Consider the following 14,637-nt stretch of genomic DNA (forward strand, 5'->3'; position numbering starts at 1 on the left):
TCAAATCTTCCTGTGCTTATGGGCTGGTTTGGTGATCCACTGGGTATCAGGATTTTTTTCTGATAGCCTTGTGTAATGGATCAATGAGGATAACCTCAAAGAATTTGTATGTGGAATCTTCACTAACCCAGTAAGAATTCAGGACTTTCAGAGGCCCACAGTAGAATCCAGCTCCCTCCTAGGCAAGACTGAAGGCTTGGGGTCAACTTTAGCTGGTTAACACCAGGATGAACAATCTTGCCATATATAACACCCTTAGGAACTGGGCATTTGCAGTTGCCGCAGTGCACATGAATATGATATATGACATAAATTTGCCTGGCCTTCTAACCCAATCTGTGCACTTTATCAGGCTAGATTGGGCAGGGTATCCTGGGGAGCACAGAGAGTTGGCAGACAGGCCAGCAGTGTACTCTGAGAATAAACCCCATTACATCAGACTGCTTCTTCCTCCACAGCCCCAGGACGTACTTGTAAGCACCCACTTTGGCTGACCTTTGAGCTAAATGGCTGCTACCAGATTGGAAAGATGCTTTCTCCCAAAATCCCTTTTGGGTTCCTCTTTTTTTTTTTTTAACTAAGTACTAAGTAGAATAGTTCTCAAGCTTTTCCCAAGAATCCTTTTGTTATTGAAAGATTGCCTAAAACCTTATTCAGGTTTTTAACCAAGGGATTCCCAAGAATCCCTTTGATATTGAAAGAGTGACTTAAACTTTATTCAGGTTTTTAATCAAGAGTTTATAATTAGCTTTTAACAAACTTGAAATTATATATTTTGAGTAAAAATAATTTTTAATAGCTTTTTCAAATCTACACTTTTTTATTTGAGGAGATATGTTTACACTTTTTTTTTTTACATCAAAAATAGGTGGATAATTTGCCAGCGGTTCCTGGCCTCAGGCTGGGAATTACAGAGATTTATGCTTTAGACATTTGTATATACACATATAAAAATGAATAGTACATGACTATTAAAAATAAAAGACGGTGGTGGGGGAGGGAAGGGCGCCAGAGTGGCTCAGTCACTTAAGCATCTGCCTTTGTCTCAGGTCATGATCCTGGGGTCCTGGATCTAGCCCCCCTTTAGGCTCCCTGCTTGACTGGGAGCTTCCTTCTTCCTCTCCCTCTGCGGCTACCCACCCCCCCGCCACCCCCCACTCCCGCTTGTGCTCTATCACTCTCTCTCTATCTCTCAATTTTTTTTTTTTAAAGGAATAAAAGACAGGGATGGCTCAATTGGTTAAGCATCTGACTTGATCTCAGCACAGGTCTTGATCTCAGGGTCATGAGTTCAAGCCCTGCATTGGGCTCCACACTGGGTGTGCAATCTACTTTAAAAAAATAAAATAAAATAAAAGATAATATATGGTCTCTAAATACACGCAAAAAATACTGCACGTCTTGCATGAGTTTATAAAGCAGCAAAGTACACAAAGTACACAAAATGAGATACAAATCACTAAACTACAAGGGAGATTAACAAAGTGGATAATAGTGATAAAAAATACTGGGAACTAGGAAAGGGTGTTCAGAGGCTTCATGAACTAGGAAGAAGCTAAGCTAGAGAAAAATAACAAAATGGTAATTTTTAAAAAAGATTTATTTTAATGAGAGCACATGCACAAGAGTAAGGGTGAGGGGAGGAGCAGAGGGAGAGAGAGAGAATCCTCAGGCCAACCACTGAGCCCACAGAGCCCAACACAGGGCTCAACCCCAGGACCCTCAGATCATGACTTGAGCTAGACGTTTAACCAACAGAGCCATCCAGGTGCCCTGGAGAATGACAATCTCAATGAGTGTGTTGCAGAGGAGTCTTTATAGCTGGAGAAAAAAAAACACCAAGTCAGAGAAGCAGCCCATTTAAAATATGATAAAGTGCTTGTTTTGGGTAAAAGAATGTCTAATGAGGGGATCCCTGGGTGGCTCAGTGGTTTAGCGCCACCTTCAGCCCAGGGCATGATCCTGGAGACCTGGGATGGAGTCCCACATCGGGCTCCCTGCATGGAGCCTGCTTTTCCCTCTGCCTGTGTCTCTGCCTCTCTCTCTCTCTCTGTGTGTCTCTCATGAATAAATAAATAAAATCTTAAAAAAAAAAAAGAATGTCTAATGAGATTTATAAAACAGAGAAATGAAAATCTTATCCAAGTAAATCCCAAAAGAATGCAGTTCTGTATTTCTCAATACCAATTTAACATAGAATTTGAGGTGGACTACCAAAATACCAAGGTAGTAAATATCTTCCTAAACACTAAGATCTGACATGTTTTTTGTTGGTGTTAATTAGCCAAGAGATTGTCCTGCTATCCACCACCCACCTCAGGAGTTCCTTGCCATCAATGCCACACTTTGCAAGAATCTTCCTTACTGGATGTTGTCTCTGCCCAAAACAAACTACAGATCTTCCTCAACTTATTATGGAATTATGTCCTGATAAACTCATCCTACGTTGAAAGTATCTTAAATTGAAAATGCATTTAATACACTTAATCTGGAACGCCTGGGTGGCTCAGCGTCTGCCTTTGGCTCAGGGCATTGATCCCAGAGTCCCAGGGATGGAGTCCTGCATCGGGCTCCCTGCATGGAGCCTGCTTCTCCCTCTGCCTGTGTCTCTGCTTCTCTCTTTGTGTCTCTTATGAATGAATAAATAAAATCTTAAAAATAAAATACACTTAATCCACAGAATGTCATCACTTAGCCTAGTCTACCTTAAACATGCTCAGATTTGTTAACCTACAGTGGGACAGCATCATCTAACACAAAGCCTATTTTACCCTGAAGTGTGGATTATCTCGTGTAATTTATTGAATACTGTACTGAAAGTGAAAAACACAATGGTTGTAAATTTATCAGTTGATTATCGTTGTGGCCTCCTGGCTGATTGGGAGCTGCAGCTCACTGCCACTCTGCTGCTGCCCAGTATCATGAAAGAGTATCATACTGCCTATCAGTAGCCCAGAAAAAGATCCAAATCCAAAATTTGAGGGCAGTTTCTACTGAATGTATACTGCTTTTGCACCACAGAAAAGAGAAAAAATTAAGTCAAACTATTGTTAAGTCAGGGATTGTCTGTAAAATGAAAACAATAGAAAGCAAAATAAACACAAATCCAAAACAAAACTAAGAGACCAGGAGATCCCTGGGTGGCTCAGTGGTTTGGCTCCTGCCTTCGGCCCAGGAGTCCTAGAATCGAGTCCCATGTCAGGCTCCCTGCATGGAGCCTTCTTCTCCCTCTGCCCATGTCTCTGCCTCTGTGTGTGTGTGTGTGTGTGTGTGTGTGTGTGTCTCATGGATAAGTAAATAAATAAAATCTTTCAAAAAACAAAACTAAGAGACCATCACAGGTCTCTTTAACCCCTCATAATTGACCTGTACCCCAAAAGATTTATTCTTACCCCATCCACATTAAACACTACCCAAAAAACAAACAAACAAAAAAAAACCCACTAACCAAACAGTAAAAGCCCACATCAACCTAAAAATCTTACTGTACTATTAGTGTAAAACCAGATGTTGTTATCCATTTCCTCCTTCAACATATTTATAAAATATTCTCTTTTTTTTAAAGATTTTATTTATTTATCCCCCCAGACCAGGGATCATGCCCTGAGCCAAAGGCAGACGCTCAACCGCTGAGCCACCCAGGCATCACTATAAAATATTCTTATTTATAGAGCTAGGGAATCATTACAAATATTATTGCTTTAGATTTATATTCTTGAGATAGTTCAAAGTCCCAAAAGAAACACAATAAATAACATATCATTCTTCATTACTGAGGATTAATTACCCCAAAGGCTTGTAGTCTAAATGCTCATTTCCTGATTCCAAGATTAGTGTCATGTTCTCCCTCATATCATACAACTTAAGCTAACAACTGAAAATATACACCAAGACAATAAAAGTCACACAAAAATAAACAGTTAAAAAAAAAAGTGCACAAAACAGCTATAGGTGGCATCACACTAACAGCCTAAACTTGGGTAAAAACACAAAAATTTACTTGTTTTACTAAAACTGGGCATTTTAGGAAGTACTTGAGAAATTAAGTTTATTTTTAAAAGGGTAAAAATTTCAGGTGGGAGCAGAAAACTAAAACCACGTTGTACTTGTTTTTTTTTTGTTTCGTTTTGTTTAAGATTTCCTTTATTTATTTGAGAGAGAGACAGAGAGAGAGAGAGAGCAAAAGAGTACAGGTAGGGAGGAGAGGGAGAAGGCACCCCGGGAGCAGGAAGCCCACTGAGGGAGGGGCTGGGTCCTAGGACCCTGGGGTCATAACCTGAGCCCAAGGCTGATGCTTAACGGACTGAGCCACCCAGGCTCCCCAGTCACCTGGGAGTCTACTGGAAGCCTTGGCCCTGACCATACCTCTCGGCCAGCTCCTCCTGGGCACTCAGTCCCTCGCGTTTCAGCTCCAACTTTAGTGGCTCTGGGAAACCTCTCTCCCCTACTCGCTTCTTTCTGCTCCGCACAGCAATGAAAACACCTGCCCTTCTACTCCTGCCACTTGTCAGTTTGCTTGTTAGCCCCTTCCAGATTGAGAGCTCCGCGGTGAATAAATCCTACCCAGTAGGAAGGTGAGCTAGAAGCTCGATGAAGAAGCAGAGGCACGTGCAGCAGCCGCACCTGCCCGCCTTCGAGCTGCTCCAATCTAAGCCCCAGGTGCCACCTGCACGTGCCAACCTCGCGCGAGAACAAGCGCCGGGCTCCGGGGCGCGATGCGCATGCGGAGTTGGGCCTGCGCGGTTGGAGACCCCCTCAAAAAACTACGAATCCCAGAATCCTCCTGGAACCGCATCCTCGTTATCCAGGGCTCAAGGTCCCGGGGACCTCCTGCAAGGTTTCCGTCAGTGCTGGAAGCTTTTCTTGCATCAGAATGCAAAAGGCGAGATTAACCGGCACGTTTCCTGCCGCCGCGGGAGCCTAGGCAATCCCTAGCTTCCCCGGGATGGCGTCAGCGAAGCTTCCTTGAGACTTGTCACAGTTTGTTAGGCCAGAAGTTCCAAGAAATCGAGATTTTGGAAGGAGTGGAAGGGGCGGGGAGACCGCTGCGCCGGAGCCCGCTTTGTGTCGAGCAACTGCAGGTGGCTGAGGACCCCATGGGTCTTGTCCACGTCACGCTGGCCAGGATGGTGTCTTGGTTCCCAGAACCCCCGCGTCCTGGGAGTCACGCTGCGGTGCACCAGGCGTCTGCTGCAGAAGGCTTGGTAGGGGCAGTGGAGCCGCTGGCTGTCCTCAGCCTCAGTCTCCAGGGAAACTGCCTAACCGAGACCCCAGACCTCCCTCCTCCTTTGCTCCTGATCCTCAGTTCCACTCCATTTCTGCTTCAGAGACTCAACTCTGTCATTCTGTGCTCAAGGATCCCCCTACCCCTTCTCTCCACCCCCCCCACCCCCCAGTCCCTAAATCTTCAGCCTCTACTCTCTAACACGGATATCCTATTTTCTTTCAGACCCTACAGTCCCATATTTTTTTGCTGATATTGTGGCATTCTTCATTGCTATCTCCTATTGAGCATATCACATCTCTAGTGCTCCATTAGGCTGAGGCTCTAAGGTTAGCCAAGGGCTTTCGGATGTGTGCCTAGAGAGAACAATTCTGTACTTGGGCTTCAGTTTCCCCACTTGATATATGAAGCCCCTTGGATTCAGAAAGAGAGAAGAGGCATATTAAGATGAATCATCTCTGGGGTGCCTGGGTGGCTCCGTCGGTTAAGCGTCTGCTTTTGGCTCAGGTCATTATCTTAGGGTTCTGGGATCCAGCTCTGCATTGGGCTCCCTGCTCCGAGGGGAGTCGGCTTCTCCCTCTGCCTCTGCCTGCCACTTCCCCTGCTTGTGCTCACTCTCTCTGTGTCAAATGCATAAATAAAACCTTTAAAAAAAATGACTCATTTCCTACTGATGATGGCAATACCTTTCTTTAGGCCTTATTCTCATTTGTAAAATGGTGACACTTATTACCCCTAATCAGAAGGCCCAGTCACCCTTTCTGATATTTCCCACACATTTCTTCTCCCTTCCCTCATATTCCCTTTCACTAGAAAGGGAGACAGAACATAAAGACTCCTAACTCTGGGAAACGAACTAGGGGTGGTGGAAGGGGAGGAGGGCAGGGGGTGGGGGTGAATGGGTGACGGGCACTGAGGGGGGCACTTGACGGGGTGAGCACTGGGTGTTATTCTGTATGTTGGTAAATTGAACACCAATAAAAAATAAATTATTAAAAAGAAAAAAGAAGGCCCAGTCAGTCAGACTTTCCTAGTCAGCAGTGCAATCTTTGCCTTCTACCCTACAGAAGAAATAAAACCCTAAGCCATGGAGGAAAGAGATTATTACTCCTCTCCAGGTACTTCTGTCTCGGATCGGTTATGTGACTGTGGTTGGCAGTTGAAGGGATCAAGATCATGCTTAGGAGCTAGAAATAGGATCCAGAAGCTATTGATGCATGCTGGTGGTGTTCACCCTGGGAAGCTGTGAAGATGAGGCCACTCGGGGAGGATGCCCTTGAGAGGAAGGGAAACTTGGAGGACCAATTACATTTCAATTCCACAGCTATTAATGATTCTTGTGTACTCTTGGTTAGCTTATTCTCTAGATCTACATTTGCCTTTCTAGATATACGTGTATGTGGTAGAGGGGCGCAGAGGTGTGGTGGAATAGTCTTCACTGCCCGCCTTTCCCTGTGTTAAAAGCACTCTTATCCCAAGAAAAGTAGATTATGTTAGGCTGTAAATGCACCACCAGAGGGCACTATTGACTGTTTGAAGAGCAATTTCGTTTACAACATGAACAGCCCTGTTATGGTTGTCATAGTTTTCACACACCTTGCTTAGAACAATGAAACAAGGTCCCAGATAAAGGCATCAATTTATTCAGCACCCTAAACTCAGAAGTAAAACCAGTCCGTTAAGCCAGAGGTTCCCAACTTTGCTTCAAATTGGAATCCCTAAAAAATACAGAGTCCTAGGCCCTGTCTCCTAACATTCTAATTTCACTGATAAGGGATGTAGTGTGGGGATTCTAATGTGTGGTGAAATTTGGGAACCGCAGCCTTAAGTCTCCCGCTCAGTTTTAAGAAAGGAGTGTGAACCTGATCTCAACTTAATATGTTATCAACTTTATAGGAGAAAAGCAGGAGTCCTCAAGGAAGCAATTCCAGGGATCCACTTGATGCAGCTCCGACTAGAAACAGTGCCAGCTTCTCTGTGCTACTTAGTATTCCCAAGAACAAGAGCTTTCCTGGGGTGATCCAGGGAATTAGGTTGAAAATTAATAATAATAGTGGCTTTCACTTATGAAGCTTTTATAATGTGCCAAGCATGTCTTACCCTTAATAGGTTTTAGTTCATTTAATATTTTTTTTAAAGATTGTATTTATTCAAGAGAGACAGAGAGGGGAGCAAAGACATAGTCAGAGGGAGAAGCAGGCTCCTTGCAGGGAGCCCGATGGGGTACTGGATCCCCAGACTCTGGGATCACACCCTGAGCAGAAGGCAGACACTCAATCACTGAGGCACCCAGGCATCCCTAGTTCATTTAATCTTGAGAATAAAAGGCTAGAAGCTATCATTATTTCCATCTTATACATGAGGAAACTGAGTCACAGAATAGGTAAGTAATTTGTCCAGGATCACACAAGACAATAGTAAATTGTAAAGCCAGGGTTCAAATCCAGGTAGTCTGTCTGCAAGAGCACAAACTTAATCTCCATGCTATTCTGCTTCCTAATCCACGAATAGTGAATCGTTTTCCTTTTTTCCCTACTTGGTCTATGTTCCCTCCATTAGTGTTCACAACCATTTTCATCTCTCCTTCATTCTCTACTCTCATCTCCAAGGCCCATATTTCTGGCCTTTGTTCATTTTCAAATTACTCAAATTTCTAGCACTACATAACACTGTGTACTCTGGGGAGATACAAGGATATAACACTTTCTCACCATGTGACAGGCCCTTCACTAAAACTTATGTGTATTATCTTATATGAGGCTTACAATAACAGTGTTGCAGTTGAAGAAATCGGGTTGATTAGGTAAAAGTAACTTGTTCAGCTGTTTGGCTTTGTTTCAGGCTGTTTGCCCTGACTTTACTCAGGGCTTTGCCATCTGTCTTATCCCAATAAGTATTTATTAAAAAGAGGAGAAAGAAAGAAAAATGAAAGAAAGAAAGAAAGAAAGAAAGAAGAAAGAAAGAAAGAAAGAAAGAAAGAAAGAAAGAAGAAAGAAAGAGAAAGAAAGAAAGAAAGAAAGAAGAAAGAAAGAAAGAGAAAGAGAAAGGAAAAGGAAAAGAAGAAGGAAGGAAGGAAGGAAGGAAGGAAGGAAGGAAGGAAGGAAGGAAGGAAAAAAAAGAAAAAAGAAAGAAAAAAGGGAAGGAGGGGGAAAAAGTTTCCTCTGTTAAAGATATAATTAATATTATAGAACAGGTCCAAATTCCCTTAGTCTGAACCTGAGTGAAGAGGTGGTTTTCCCAACATAACTCCACCAGGAAGGAATTCTGAAGCGCCATTATATGGGATTTCCCTTTGGCTTCAGCTTAGTACGTACCTTATGTCCCCAGCTAAGGAGAAAGCTGTGTTTCACACTTACTCACTTCACTCAGCACCTTGGCTTGTATGTAGTAGTAGCAAAGAATTATCAGGTGCTCTTATTTTTTTTAAAGATTTTATTTATTTATTCATGAGAGACACAGAGAGAGGCAGAGACACAGGCAGAGGGAGAAGCAGGCTCCCTGTGGGTAGCCTGATGTGGGACTCGATCCCAGAACCCGGGGGATCACGACCTGAGCTGAAGGCAGATGCTCAATTACGAAGCCACCCAGGTGCCTGGATTGATTTATTTTAATGTCAAAATTATCGGTATTGTGATTGGCAATACATTATACGTATGGAAACTTAGAACCACTCTAAATAATTTTTGGTTATAATAAGATTCAGATTCATGAAGCCAAATAGTTTACTGAATGGTTCTCAAAGTTTGGTCTGGAGATCAGTAGCATTAAAATTGCCTAGGCATTTGTTGAAAATGCAGTTTCTTTGATTCTACTGTAGACTTTCTAAATTGGAAAGTGGAGGCACAGCAAAGTGTCTTAACAAGCCCCCTAGGCATATCTGATGTGTGGTCACCTTTGTGAACCACTGTTTTAGTGTGAAGTGTCTGGGTTAAGAAATATGTAACAAATGGAAAGTCTCTAATTATTTTGTATAATGGGATTTTTAAAAAATCAGATATCCTATTTATATTTTACCTTGATTAGGACTTGTCTGGCCCAGAAATAAGAAAATGGTCACTTAAAATATTTTGTCAACAACCTAGTTTTTACCGTAAAATTATTGTCTAGCATAACTCTTTCTGAAAAGGTATAGAATTAGCAGTGCAAAGCCAGCAATTGTAAGTTTATGTGTTTAACAGGTATATCTTCCTAAAAAATTAATACAAATAGTTCATAGAAAATTCTGTTAATTCATAGTTCATAGAAAAATAATGTTAACTCATGAAATAGATATATTTATACTAGGTATAGCACATTTATATATGTCTGCCAGTGTGGGAAAAAGGGAATATGTACTTACCATGTTTGAATCTGAGAGCTCTGTGATTATTTAGGAGACAGTTTTCATACAATTTCAGTTAACCTAGCTCAGTAGAGGATGCTACCAATTCTTCCTTTTTTTTTTCTTTTTTATTTATTTATTTGTTTTTCTACCAATTCTTTCAAGCTAGGAGTCATTCCATATAAGGAAATTCCAGAAAGGGCCACTCTTAAATAAGAGAGAATCTGAGTGAGCCAGGCAAAATCCAGTCTGGGAGTCACCAGAAATGTAAATTGTCCCTTTGAACAAAGGAGGCATTTATTCCAGGAGCTCTGCTTTATTGGGTGAAAAGGTAGGGTTGGAAATGTGTGCTTGTGTGTGCGTTGGGTATAAGGAGAAATGTACTTTCTTTAAAGAAATTGGGACCTGTAGCCCACAGGACTGAGAACTTTGTGAGAATCTATAACCTTTCAAATTTACACATTTTGTTATTTATGGTTACTACCTGTTTGTCTCGTTTTCCTAACTTTAGTTAGGAGCAAAATTATTCAAAATTCAGAGTACCTGCAGATCGATTTTAGGAGTAGCCCTGTGGGAGAAGGAATCCCAAGGCCAAGAGTGGGCAGGGATGGGAGCTGCCAAAGGGAAGGATAGGATAACACTGGCCTGGCTGGCTTCAGGGAAGGCATTGGGGTAAACAAATCAAAAGGCCCATGTGAATGTCCTCTTGTGGCCGTACATGACGTTAGAAAAATGGAAGTAAATGTTGGTTTTGGTGGCAACTTGGACATACATGCAGTTGCTACCTGACATTTTAAATGAAGTATCATTCACTCTTTCTTTAAAGCCCATGACAAGCTCTGGATATCAATATATTTTGGGTTGCTATAGAAATCCATAAATTCTGCTTTAATAACATCTAGTATTTTAAACTTCTAGAATGACTTGCCCACCCTGCCTTTGCCCTAATAAGTTGGTCTCTTTAAGTAAAAAAACTGCAAAAAAGACATGAGGTGATATATCAGTAAGAAATTCTGAGCTGGGATATTTTGTTCCTTTAGATAGTGTTTCCTGATTTTATTTTATTTTATTTTTTTTTTTAAAGTTTTATTTTTATTTTTTTAATTTATGATAGTCACAGAGAGAGAGAGAGAGGCAGAGACACAGGCGGAGGGAGAAGCAGGCTCCATGCACCGGGAGCCTGATGTGGGATTCGATCCCGGGTCTCCAGGATCGCGCCCTGGGCCAAAGGCAGGCGCCAAACCGCTGCGCCACCCAGGGATCCCCTGATTGAAGATTTTAGATAGTGTTTCCTGATTGAAGATTCTCTAAGATGTTCTGGATTTTCAGGTTTTAAAAACACGACCAGTAGGTTTTGACTTCTATATTTTTTGATTGAATGAATAAAATAACGTTTAGGAACGCCTGGGTGGTTCAGTGGTTGAGCATCTGCCTTTGGCTCAGGGCGTGATCCTAGAGTCCTGGGACGGAGTCCCCACATCAGGCTTCCTGCATGGGGCCTCCTTCTGCCTCTCTGTGTGTCTCTCATGAATAAATAAATAAAATATTTTTTAAAAAAGAAAGAAATGTCTCGTTTAAGCAAAAACAACGTGAAAGACCCTGTAAGTTTTTTCAGTACGGAATTGGGACTTAGAAGAAATCAGATGAGAACCTGTTGTGGTTATTCCCATCTAAGCTGCACACTCCACTCTGTGCTGAGCCTAGGAGTGTTACCAGAAAAAGGAGAAAAGTCATGGAGGTCAAAGAGGGAGATCAGCTCTCTGCTACAGCAGAGAATTAAAAAGATTGTATATTATGTGGAAAGGACGCAAAAGTGAAAATAGTGCAAGGAGGTACTGCTTTGTATTCCTACTGGTCTCTGTGTGATGCTGTGATGTTTGTCTCTAGCTGTTATATTGACCAGTCCTGCAAATGTAGAAACCGATCCCAAACTTCTCTGCAGGCTGAAGGACAGCCAATCCAATTTCACTCTCCCTTCCCAGTCTATTAACAAATGATGGGATACTACCAAATGGAAGGGGCACGCATAGCACAAGTACGAGTTGATCAATAAATGAAGTTCATGGAGTGATTTTGAGAGCAACTCTACATTTTTATAGAAGCCAGCAAACTGATCTAAACACTAAAAGTAGTAGGACTCACTTGAGTAAGCAATTATGATCTTTGTGTCACTTTATTGTCTGAGTAACAGTCTCTGAATACTGTAGCTTTGCATATCACAATGAGGGATTCCCAGCAAAGTCCTGGCAGTCTTCCAAGAGAGCTCTGCAGCTGGAACCCATTTTTGCTTGAGGCATCTAAAATTCCTATTAATAACAATGGTTCTATCAAAATAACGTATCTTCTAGGGGTGCCTGAGTGGTTCAGTCAGCTAAGCGTCCAACTCTTTATTTTGGCTCAGGTCATGATCTCAGAGTCATGAGATCTAGACCTGAGTCAGAGGATTCTCTCTTTCCCTCTGTCCCTCCCTCTATCCTCTCTGGCATGTGCTTGCTTGCTCTCTCCCCCTCTAAAACAAAATAAATTGAAAAACATTTTATGTTTTCTAGAGTTACATTTGTGATTATTACTCTTGCTTTCAGCAAACCCATAAAGAAGAAAAGTGAGTCTACATGGTCTGGAATGTACACATACTGTCAGGAAGTATTATTAGAGAGGACCTAAAAAAGAAATAAGATAGTCATGGGAAGATGGGGGAATAAATTCTAGCCAAAGGAAACAGCAAGTGCTAAAATCCTAAGAGAATGAGCAGGGGATGTTTAGAGAACATAGAGAGGGCTTCTCTGTCTGTGGCACAATGAAAGAGACTGGAAGAAAATGAGATTGGAGAGAGATAATGAGGTTGACCAGATAATATACGGTCTTGCAGGCCAAGCCAAGAAATTTTAGTTTTGATCTGAAGATGATGGAAAGCCACTGGAATGTTTTGAGTATGAACGTGACACTGTTTCTCTTTCCCTTATTAAGAAAAAAAGTAAAAAGCATTTAGAATTTTAAAATATTTTCCTGAACATAGCAAATATCTTAGACATTATTTACCATTGAACTCCAATCCACATCATATTTTTTAAAGATTATTTATTTATTTATGAGAGAGAGAGAGAGAGAGAGAGAGAGGCAGAGACACAGGCAGAGGGAGAAGCAGGCTCCACGCAGGGAGCCTGACATGGGACTTGATCCTGGGTCTCCAGGATCACACCCTGGGCTAAAGGCAGTGCTAAACCGCTGAGCCACCGGGGCTGCCGTCCACATCATATTTTAAAGTTTTTTTTGGCTTATATATATATTTTATTAACTTTTTAAAATTCAATTAGTTCACATATAGTATATGTTATTCTCATGGCAATGAGAATGTGCATACAAGTCCTTTTAAGGATATTTGCCTCAGTTCTCTTGGGTAGATTCCTAGGTGCAGAATGGTTGGACCATACAGTCGGTGTATGTTTAACTTTTCTGAGAGGCTGCCAAACTGTTTCGAAAGTTGTTATACCATTCGACACCCACATTGATTGCTCCAGACCCTCATCAACACTTGTTATGATCAGTGTTTTAAAGTTTCTTTATGACAATAAATGTATAGTGATCTCTAATGGTAGTTTTGACTTGGCATTTCCCTAACGACTAATGCCGCTGAGCACATATTAGAATCTTAATGCCCAGTGTAATGGTGTTAAAACTTAAGGCCTTTGGGAAGTGATTAAGTCATGAGGGTAAGCCCTCGCGCATGGGATTAGTACTTTTATATAAGAGATCCCACAGAGCTCCCTAGCCCTTTCTAGCAAGTGCAAACACAGCAGGAAGTCAGCAGTCTACACCCTCAAAGAGGACTCTTAGCTACTATATGCTGGTACCTTGATTTTAGCATTCCCAATGTCTTATAGCTACCTAGTCTGTGATATTTTGTTATAATAGCTCAAATGGAGTATGACAGTGGCTATCCACAAGCCAAGGAAAGAGGCCTTAGGGAAAACTAGAACTGTAGACACCTTGATCTTGCATTTCTGACCTCCGGAACTGTAAAAAAATAAAAATAAAAAAAATCCTCTGTTTAAGTTATCCAGTCTCTGCTATTTTATTATGGCTACCCTAGCAGACTAACACAGCCTCTTATAAGGAAATTATGGTGTGTCTTCTGCTGTCCCTGCATTTGTAACAGGAATATAAGCAGACAGCACCCCTTTATAGCGACTGACATCCGTGGAAACCGGGCGCATCCCCCACCGTCCCTTGGTTAGCATGTCTATTCCCTAAGAATCTTAAACAAACCAGGTGCTTATTTTAGGGAGAAGTGGCTACGTCTAGAAGGGATTAGAATTCCGGGCTCTGAGCAAACATCACTTTTTTCTCCAAAATAGACATTTTAAATGTAGGTGAAATTACATTAAAATTAAAATTAAAAAAAATTAAACAATTAAATTGTTATTTTAGTCTTGAAATTTTAACTTAGTACTGAAATTGTAATTTTCAGTCTTTAAGGAGGAAATAACAAAAGGACAATATGGCATATATTTGTGGAGAAAGGGGTGTTTGTGAGTGTTGTATTGGAATGAGCTAATTGTATGCAGTCGTTAGGCTGTTTTCTTTAAGAGCCTTCTATGAGTTTTCAGCTGACCAGAGCAACTTCCTTGTCCAGTTGTTGGCCTCGCTTAGTTTGGTACCTGGTTGTTTTCCCACAAGTCCCTATTGGTTGGGTTAGGTGAAGGACAGTAAGATACTACTAAGGGGAGTACTTTATTCATTGAGATGGCACAGGAAATGGAGGTAGGTTTAACCTCAATCCCACTGCACCTAATTTGTAAATTCTTCAAAGAAAGGATTCATGAGGCTGACAACTGGAAAGGGACCAAAGGAAAATTTGCTTTTTTAGTTTTGTCCCTACATCATAAAGGGACACCAAAAGTAAGAGCATTTCTCAATCCCATACTTCCATATATTATTTTCAGGATAAACTGTAAAGAGTAGCTCTAATGCTCACTTCATCTAGAGGGGCGTTCTGTTTTTGTTTTAATTGGGATTGCAACCATGAGCTCCAACGTTGAGATATCAGGAACAGGTACAGGATACAGGTTAAGAGTAGTCTTAGGAGCACTGG

The 14,637-nt window shown here is 41.6% G+C and overlaps 1 pseudogene; it reads right to left on the minus strand.

Annotated features, from left to right (window-relative positions):
• LOC121478696 lies at positions 1–4,795 on the minus strand (annotated as a pseudogene).
• Between the last annotated feature and the right edge of the window lie 9,842 nt (positions 4,796–14,637).

Source organism: Vulpes lagopus, chromosome 19 (assembly GCF_018345385.1).
Source record: "Vulpes lagopus strain Blue_001 chromosome 19, ASM1834538v1, whole genome shotgun sequence".
NCBI classification, from domain to species: domain Eukaryota; kingdom Metazoa; phylum Chordata; class Mammalia; order Carnivora; family Canidae; genus Vulpes; species Vulpes lagopus.